Source organism: Cariama cristata, unplaced genomic scaffold, assembly GCF_000690535.1.
Source record: "Cariama cristata isolate BGI_N322 unplaced genomic scaffold, ASM69053v1 scaffold17844, whole genome shotgun sequence".
Lineage (NCBI taxonomy): Eukaryota > Metazoa > Chordata > Aves > Cariamiformes > Cariamidae > Cariama > Cariama cristata.
Genome location: NW_009612535.1, coordinates 91,525 through 101,897, shown reverse-complemented (window position 1 = coordinate 101,897; position 10,373 = coordinate 91,525). Strand labels below are relative to the sequence as shown.

At 39.3% G+C, this 10,373-nt stretch overlaps 1 protein-coding gene across 1 annotated transcript in view; it reads left to right on the top strand.

Annotated features, from left to right (window-relative positions):
• Positions 1-10,373, top strand: part of HECW2 (HECT, C2 and WW domain containing E3 ubiquitin protein ligase 2) — a 110,096-nt gene that overhangs the window by 21,470 nt on the left and 78,253 nt on the right. The window lies entirely within an intron of this gene.

The following is a 10,373-nucleotide window of genomic DNA, read 5'->3' as shown; positions in this document are numbered from 1 at the left end:
AGGAATACTTTGTTATATTTTCTAGCTTCTCTGGCAAAGACTTGTGATAGGAATATGGTCGCAGATAAAAGTGCATGCCCTTTATTCTTGGGAAGCTGCAATTCTCTTCTGCGTGCAGCTCAAGCAAGCTCAGCAGCTCATGAACTGCCAGCAAACAAGTGCTTATCTGACACCATATTAGGTTGCAGTCGAGACGGAAAATGATGAAAAACATTCCACAATAAACTTAGACTGGCAGATTAAATAGGACACAGAAAAGCTTTTTTTTAACATTTAGCTCTGACAGTACTTACCGCCAAAATTACCTTTTACAGTTAACTAAGGAAAAATGGCTTGTATTTCTAGATTTGCTAAACAGTCCTGTCCCAGAAAAACAGGCCTTTAGGATACTTGTACACACAGAGTTGTTTTTGTTGTTTGTTTTTCTTGGACTTGCTACCATTAAAAGCAAGATAATCACCTTTAAGCTACAAGGTTGTGGGAGTGTTGGAATGTGTTTGGGGATATGGTGGGGAACTGGCTATCACAGACAGGAGCGTGTTGAGAAGGAATTACAGTTGTGAAGATGGGTTTGTATCAGAGTTTTAAAAAGGTGTGAGACACAATGAAGTGCTTAAAAAAAAAAAGGCAAAAAGATTTCTGAAAGTGTCAATGATGATGCTACAGGCTCCCCTTTTGCTCAGTATATTGCTTGCATCTTTGCTATCCTCCTATTCTTTAATCTTTATAATATGATAACCCACTGAGTTACTCTAGTATGTTAGATTACAAGTGTAGTAGAACTTCAGTAACCATTGGTGGCCTACATCTGAATTTCCAAACTGTTCCCTGCCTGGTGGCTCCTGCTTTTGGCTTTCTCCCTGAGGAACAGGCTGTCTCCATCTCCTGCAGACGTCATCTTCCCCAAACCATCAGCAGATGAGATGATTGTGAGTTGACATGAGAGGTGGTGCAGCTCTTGCCTCAGCTGTGTGGTGCTTCCTTCAGGAGGAGGTGGAAGCATCCTCCATGCTACATTTACCCCCAAATACAGCCAGCTGGACCTCAGTGAACTAAATGGTAGGTGATTTATTAGCATTTTGCAAAGATGTAGGGACTTTTCCACAATATGATCAAGCATCTAATGGCCATTATGTCTAAGGGTGTGCTGTACCGTCTGTCAGAGTTTATTCAGTATTGTTCTCTAGCTTAATTTTTTATCTAACATTATGCCTTTCTCATAGTATCCTGTCTTTTGTGGTGCATTGCAGAAACACCCAAGCGTTGTGTATGTGCTGTGTAGGATCTGGCTTCCAGGTGAGCCTGGTCAGCTGGTTGCTGACCTACGCTGCACAGAGTGCTTGTGCCAGGGGACTGGCACGTGTGCGAAACCTGAAGTGTAGATGGGAACAAAATGCACATCATTTTATGGAGGAGGATTAATAAGATTTTCAGGAAAGAGGTTAAGCTTGAGGTCATTTCCTTGCTATTCTTACACTTTTGAATTTTTGCCAGTGAGATGGGTGAAAGGATTTATTCTTGTCTTTGAATGCTTTGAATTTTAATGATGTCTTTACTTTGAATACAGAGAAGTGGAATTCCACTTTATTCCTGCCATTGTACTGTGTTGTATGTCTAAAAAAATTACTCGTATTTTTTGGGGGTATCTTTGGGTATCATTCTGCATTGAGCTGCTGCTGTGCCTTGAAATATCATGTTGTGTGAGAGCACATGGAGATGTTCTGATCCCCACGTTGAAATGTACATATAGAAGGAAACAAAATGCAGTGGTGTAATTCTTGAAAAAGAAGGAAATAGTCCACCTCATGGCCAGTGTCAGAATAAAAGTTGCATATGAAAATGAGAACAAGGATCTTGCCACTCACATATTTAAGCTTCAATACCAAAAAGGTTTCATTGTTTAGTGTTTGGATGGGGTGTATGGTATGGCTTCCACCTTTGCTCTGCAGCTGAAGTAGGAGTGAAGCGTTAGAGAAGTACAGCTTATTCCTGACCATCCTGCCAGTCACACATAGAAAAATGAATAATTGCTCTTGCTGCGTAAAGTAATAGAGTGCAATAAACGTCAGCAACATAATATATGTGGTAGGTAGGGGGTCATGGAGGGCACCCAAGGGAATGTGAGTGAAATCTTTCCTCTTCTTGCCCACAACGCAGGGGCAGTAAGTGAAGGTATGTGAACTTTAATTTTGATTGTGCAAGGAAACAAATTGCTGCTGTGCAGTGAGGAACAAACACATCCCTGTTTTTTTGACCCTGGATCATGATATTAAATCTCTGAATATAGATGATGGTGATCCTTCACTGCTAATATAGCAGGACTGTGTCACCAGAAGGCTGATATTTGCCTTGAGGCTGGAGTTCAGAGTGCAGCCTCTGGCAGTGCCCCATCACCTTCATGAAGAGCCCCAACAGCTGCTTCTCTCCTGTGTGAGGCTGTAAGAGCATCTGTTGTACCTTTCTCTGCCTCTTACTTTTCTGCCCTTGCTTTTCTCAGCTGAAGATTTGTGTCTTATATTTTCATTACTATCCAAGTTTTCCAAAGTGTTATGAAAAGACACCTGTGATAGCATGTATTAGGATTTAGTAGCTGCTTAGGCAGCTTTTAAGACTGTCCAAGAATTTTGTTTTTACCTTTTGGGAGTGTTGCTCTGTTGGCATTCAAGAGAGAACAGTTTCCAGCCATTTAGTACACAACAGTGTTTTAAAACTTCTCTTACAATAATCCAGTTCTGGTGTTTTTTCCCCTCCTGTCCTTTGAAAATACAATTCCTAGAGTTGCTCAGGCAAACATAAAGTAATACAGTAGCTTTCAGTTCTTCGTTAGCAAAGAGTCCATCTTAATTTCTTTCACTGGAAGCATTTTTTGGAAAGTATTCAAGCAGAGTATGAACAAATTTTCCTTTAAGGGGTTGGGTTTTTTCCCTGTTGTGTTTTTTTTTTTTTTTAAATCTGATTATTAATAGAAAAACCAAGATTTGCCTTGAGAGCTTGAACCTAGTGCTCCACAAACATACAATTTAATTAAATGTGTGCTGTGAAGGACTCGATCTGCAGACTATGGACCAGATTGCAAAGATACCTTTTAAGTACCCTTTTTGTTCTTGTAGCACAGTTTGGGTCCTTGCCATAAGTTGAAGGAGTTTTATGTCAGCTGCCAGCATCCATCAGGAGGTTTGTGAGCAGTCAGAGCATCTGGCACAATGGAGCCTTGTCCGAGCCCCTGCGCTAAGGTGGCATTTACCAACCTGGAAAAGGAGAGGTAGTAATAGCAACTCTGTGCCACCTGCCTATCCTTCTGCTCAGAAGAGCCCAGTGCAGTGTTATCCTGGGTTAAAGGCAGCTTCATCCCAGCCAAATATCACGGAGCAGTCTCATCTTCTCTAAAATAACTGGATTTGTGGGGAAGTCATGCGGGAGAGCGAAATACTGAGTAAACAAAAGCCAGCACTTCCAGCGAGCTCCTGCTGCGCTTGTTGCTGTGGCTGTCTGGCCGTCATTTCTAGGATTTAACGATTCTCCTGTTTACATCAGCCCGCCCTGTGCTGCGGGGCTGTGGCCGTGCTTAGGAATCCTCCCATGGACAAGGCGAGGAAGGAAGTGGAGGGAGGATGGGGCTTCGGCATCCTGTACCCTTCGGAGGGGAGTGACTGCAAATAGCTGAGCTTGAAGGACGTAATACTTTATGTTTTAACACGGGCTGTTTGAACCTAGATAAACCCTTGATTAAAGGAGAAGAGGCAGACAATTGTGTGTAACTGCTAGAAACTGCCAGGGAGTTTGAGAACATCCTTCTAAAACTCTTTCCTTCAAATGACAAGAGGAAGGGAGAGGACAGACGCGCCTCGTGGAGCTGAGATTATGCAACAGTGCTAATACAGAGCTACAGCCTCCAAACTTGAGCTGCACTGACTGGATCCAGAAGGCAACTTTTGTAGAAAATACTGTTTGTGATTGGGAACCAGGATGCTATTTTCAGGATCCACCCTGTAAAATGTTAATTTTTTTTTATTCTTCAGTTTGTTAATTGGGCTCAGATGGAGGAATGCAGTTTAGGATCCACAGGCATCCTTTGGAATGGCCAGGTAAGGCTAGAAGTTGAAACTAGTGAAATTAAAGTGTTGATCTTTAATTTCAGCAATGTACTGCATACACTAGTGCTGTCTTCTGTGAGAAATGTTTTGGTTCCACCAGAAAGCCCGTGAACTGTTCAGACTGAGATGGGGAATTCTGAAAAATCACAGAATGTAAGCTGTACCTAGTGGATTAATATTTGTTTGTATGGTAGTAACTGATATGTAGTGTATTTTAAATGGGTTGACATCATGTGATTTTATTATAATAATTGCTTGCGATGGAAGCTCTGCCTTGCAATTGTTAATTTACTTGCTGGGTTTCCAGAAAAGGAGTGAGGCCTCCCTCAGGTGATAAAATTTGTCTTCTCCTTTAAATGTGTCCTGATGTGGTTTTCAATTGCCTTTAAGCATATTTTGGATATAAGGGAGAAATTGATTTAGTTCATTAGTTCAGTAAACATTGTGCTACTTCTTTAATTATTACCCTCAGATTATTTTTAGTCTTTTTTTTTTTTTTTAGTATTTCTAGAATTAAAATTATTAGAGGTTTCCAAAGTGAAAATATTGCACAAAATTTAGTGTTACAGACTTTCCTAGTCAGTTGCTCAAACTCCACAGTAAGTACTCTTTAGAATGTTCTTGCTAATCTTACATTTTGGTGACAGTCTCTTTTACTGCTTGGAAGACTGCACTCACACCAAAATGTGGATTGCACTTACTGGCACAGGGACTGAGGTTTTGGAAGTCATGCAGTAAAATGCAGGTAAATCAGATTTCTCTTTTACATTTGAAAATAGCATCCTAGAGATCTTCTGGTGATTGGCTCAAAATTAAGTTCAGAAATATCCTCCTATGCAGACTAACTACAAACCTGTTAATTTTAAAGACTGAGTGAAATGACAGAGTAAAGTAGATAAGGGATGACCAATCTCAGTAGTATGCTTATAAGAGAAACTGGTGGCAGATCCATGATTCTCAGCTTAAGACAAAGCTATACATAGCCTTGCTTCTTTCCAGCCTTCCAGCTCCTCTGATACATACTGTAAAGGCACACCTGACAAGAGAAATAACATTTAGATCAATGCTTTATAAGCTTCACCAGGCTGAGCACAAACACTCCTCTTAACAATTGGATGAATCACATGCATCATCTTCAGTGCCCAAGAATTTATTAAAATTAACCTAAAATGCTAAGGAAGTCAACATTTTGACAATCTGAACTTAATTAAAAATTTTAAGAATAAACAATACAAACACTTCAAAAGATTTTTCATCTTCCAGAAAGGGATGAAAAAGTGGAGATTGGGATGTAAATCCCAAATGAGGATAACAGAATTATGCAGGGATACAAAGGTGTTACCATCATGATTGATCTTTTCTGAGCTAAGCTGTATGGATTTTTCAAGAGCTGTGCATTAGAATACCCATATATGGTAGTGAAAGATGACAATTGTAAAATTTTGTATAATTAAAACCATTTGGTGACATTCAGAATCTGTTAAGCATCACCTTCTCTCTGAGCTCTGATATAAGTGTCTTTATAAAATGTGTTACAGAAAAGAGATCAGCATGCAAGTTTGAAGCTCTTAGATTGCTATAGGGAACTTTTAAATTTTTTCCTATGCAGTAAGCAATCTGTGATGTTTCCACACTAGGAATTTGTGAATTCTATAATGTTTTGGTAGTTAAAGTATAAAAATCCTTTGTATTCATGGAGACAAGCCTTTTGTCACATAACCGAACACTACTGACCACAGAAACTGGGACCAGAAGATGAGCATTGGTTTGCATATGACAAGTCTGTACACTGGGACTATAAGGCTTGTTTCAGGTATTAATTGGTAGCAGTTCTTGGTTTTTAAGTGTCTTATAGAAGACTGTATCATATTTATTTATTTGTTGATTTGAGCTATGCAAGATGACTCTGTAAGGTGATCGATTTCAGGTAGTTTATCCTTTATTCTAAAACAGAAATATTGAAAGCGATAAGACACAAAAACCAAAAAGTGGCGTCTACAGAAGCCTCCTGATCCCTGATGTCAGATACTGGCTTAGCAGGGCTTTCAACACTCGCGTAACATTCTCATGCAAAACTGGGAGTAGCAGTTGATAAACCAGATGTTTGTGCTGCCATTCAGACAGGCTGGAGAAATGGGCAAACAGGAATATCATGAAGTTCAGAGGGAAATGCCAAGTCCTGCCCCTGGGGAGGAATGACTCCTGAGACTGGGACAGAATGGGGACTGGTCGTATGGAAATCAGCTTTGCAGAAAAAGACCTGGAGGTTCTGATGGGCAACAAGTTGAATAAGAGCAAACAGTGTGCCTAGGTCATCCGCTGGCATCCTGGGCTGCGTTAGGAAGGGCCCTAGCTAGCAGGCTGAGGGAGGTGGTCCTTCCCCTCTACTCAGCACTGGTGAGACACATCTGAGTGCTGGGTTCAGTTCTGGGCTCCCAGTACAGAAAAGGTATGGGCATACTGGAGCTTCTTATGGCTCTTAGTCTTTTGTGGGCATAATTTTATTGTGAAAACTAATTCTGTAAAAATGGTACCACCTTCTTTCATTGCACTGTTCATCCATTTATCCAGTACTCCTATATTGCTTTTCACATAAGATAGCCATACCGAATTGACACATGCCAGAGGGAGCTGCATCCAATTCACTGTCACGTCAGGGCAGAGCTGTGGACACAGGTGGAGAACTACAATGCTGACACTGAGAGGATAGGCTGTGGGTATCACAGATGCCATTGGTATCCAACTTGCCTTAAAGGGTGGTGTAATGATAGTGAAGCCTCAAAGTGGAAAAATACCAAGTTTGGCAGATTTCTTAGCAGTTAAATAAAGAAAACATTATTACTCAGAACACGTTTGCTTTATAGTGGTTTCAAGGAGCACTAGTCAGTGTGAAGTTCCACACAGTGATATATTGATTACTACCCAGTTTTCATGGTAGAATGTCTTCGCATACACTGATGTGTGCAGCAGTGGCAGCTCTGAAAAATATGTTACTTTCTGTAATATTTTGTGTCTAAGAGTTATTGAAGATAGAAAGATACCGTGCATCTTGCATTGTTTTATTTCTTTCAGAAGTGTAGACTCACTGGACAAGATACCAATGCAGTAAGACAGTATTTTGTTGCATATTTTATGTTCTGGGAAGGGATATTTATATCTACTCTTTGGCCCAGATTCTGGAACAGCCGCCAGTTTCACAAACAGCAACAATTATGTGCTAAAAGGAGACCACATCTTCTTAGAATTGAAGTTCCTATGGGGGGGGGAGAGAGAGAGAGTGTGTATATACACAGGTACATACATATATATGTTTGGAGGAAGAGGAGAGATGAGGTAGTGGTAATTCTGACACTGCTTTTTGTGCTCTCAAACACTTTTTTCTTTTGCATAGCTGAATATTACCAAGACTATCACTGTTTAACTGTTTTTCATTGTAGTGTTGATAAGTAAATTTTGGCAATATTGTGTACTTTAATGTTTTCATGCTGTTTGATTTTTTTTTTTTGTTCTCTTCAGTTTCTTTTTTAAAATCCATGAATTGAGGTTTGAAGTTATTTTTCCATATGCATTAGTAATGTTATTTTTTTCCCTCGTGTGAAAAACATCATAAAAGTAGGGAAAAAAAATCTGTTTCAGAAGAAAATCAAAGCTGTCCAAAATAAATTCTGTAATTTGAGTCAATTGCTGACAGGCAGTGGTCTGTCAGCATTTTTCATCCCTCTGTCTCCACCACTTTCTGTTGCAATGGCAGTGTGCCTGTGGGCAGAGTATCAATGATTTAGCCTTCATTGCTGCAGAGGAGACTATTCCTTCATAAAAGACCTGAAAATCCAGGCCCTTTCTTAAATGCTGGATTTTATTAAATAAAGTGTAAGGTCAGAATTTGAGACTTAGTTCAGGTAGGACCTTTTCTGAAGCTCACTAATGTCCCTGTAAAAATTACCATTGACTTTACTTAGTTACTGATTTTAAAAAACAAAGAACAATTGCTTGTGCCTTAATGTTGGAAATCTCACTGTTAAATGCATAATTCATTGCTTCAGAGTTCCTTGATTTATTGAACAAGATAAAAATAAAAAATGTCATGTTTATGGTTATAGTATACCGAATATCTGTGTACAATTATGAACATACTCTTCTGCAGTTGATTAAATACAGAAATTCAGAACTAGAGCATGTTAGGGGAGGGGTTGGTTTTTTGGTGTGTGTTTTTTTTTTTTTTTTGTCATACAACACATCTTTATTTACCCAGACATAATGAGAACACTGAATAATTTAAAACTATCTGTGTTTTAGATAACTGTGGAATTTTTAAAGAATCTGCTCGCTCTTGGTAGCGATGGTTTGGATAACCGAGTTTGCATGGTGGACCAAAACAGGCACTAGTGTAGATTTGCTCGAAGTTAAGCTATACGTTATGGCTTTCTAGAGTTCTGTCTGTGGAAGATAATAGTAGGGCCTTGGGTATGGATGGCACATTAAAAAATGAAACAGTAAATAAATAAGTCAACAGTGTATTGTTTTGGTTAAAGTGTTATCGCAAGCAACATACGGGATTTTTTTTTTTGAGGCCCATAGGATGATTTACAGGCTGTACTTTCAGAGTTCCTCTTTATATAGCTTTGAAAAAAAAGAAATACATGGGTGAGATACAGCTTTGTTTACTCAGAAAGTTTTTTGCTGTAATGAAGAATTAAGTATGCGTATTTTAAGTTTTTGCTGCCTGTATGCCTGACTTTATGGTATATGCAGTTTATGTACTGTCATGATGATTCCACGTGAAAAGTTAAACCTGAGGGTATTATATGCTTGAGGAACACAGACGTTAGGAGAACCCTCCTGTCCCTTCTTGTTGTCACTGAGATAATTATGAAACTATTCTGGACTTGTCATGATGTTGAGGTGTTCAGACCACAGCTTTCCAAAAATTCTCAAAGTTGCCCATGCCTGTAGGCATGAAAATGTCAGTAGCTTGCCATGGCTGCCTCTTGACTCTCCAGAGCTCTTCCAGGTTGTGGACAGGGTGCATAACTTACTCTTGAGTAATCACAGAAGTCCAGCATCTGTCTGGTAATGCTTTGCATGTCAGTTTGGTGGGATGTGAATGTATAGACTGCACTAATCGTGATTCAGTAGAGTTACCATGCATACGCTGAGATGAGCAGTCAGAATGAAACTGAGAAAGAGCAGCTTTAGAGTAAGTTTTTATTTTTAAAAGCTGCATTGTTTATTACTCTTTCATAAATAGCATATGGATTTCTAAAATGTAGGTGACAGTTCTGTAATCTTATTTATGTGGGAGTTCCTACCAAAGTACAAAGAAAATATGCTTGAATGGGCAGGAGCTTCATGAACAAAGCCACAGTAGACTAAGTTCTTAATGAAGTCTTTTTCAGATTGCAGAATGCGTTCAAATGTATGTACTAAAACAGGATTTTTATTTTTTTTCATTTAAGACTAAGCAATATCGAGTACCACTGGAAAGAATTAGGATGTTGTATTTGAGGTCACAGGTATAATTGTCTAATTAAAAAACAACTGCCTAAATTCACTTATAAAGCGCTATGATGCATACTTCCAAAGAACTTCCTGTACAAAAGAGTTAAGTTGGATTTATATCAGCTTCCTCTGGGTCATCGTAGCTAACCTTTTTGCCCTTTCAAACAGCTTCTCACTCTGGTTTTCTTTCATTCATGCAGTGTTCTGGGTGCCTGAATACAGGCCGGTACATACAAAACAAACCCCAAGGCCTGTGTTTGTTACTGTTAGGACAAAAAGCTTAGTTCCAGAGGGGAAGGTATTGATACTGGTAAGCTGAGCTGCAGGTACTTACTGTTTGCTTCTCCATTCTCTTTTAAATGTATTTTGCTGAATCTCTCATTTGTATCTCTGGCTTCCTGAGTGACAGTTCTGCACTTTGAGCCTCTAACTCGGCTGCACTGATAGGGAATAATACTGTACCAGTCAGGAAACTGAAAGTTTCAGATTTTTGGGGGTATGTATAAAAATATTCTCACTAGTTTCTAAAACATAGGAATATATTAAAAACTGAAATAAGTCTTGATACCTGTAGTTGCAATTCCGTACTTCCTATCTGGGCAATGAAGGCTAGATTTTTCACATCACAGAGCAGGACTGCTGAATAAAATGGTGTGATGAAGTTTCAGTCAGCTATACTTTCTCAATAGCTTCTCTGTTGAGTTAGGGAAGTTTTGGAATTTAATACTTTACCTTGGCAGGTCACCTCTTGCAGGAAACCATATATTTACTTTGGCTGTG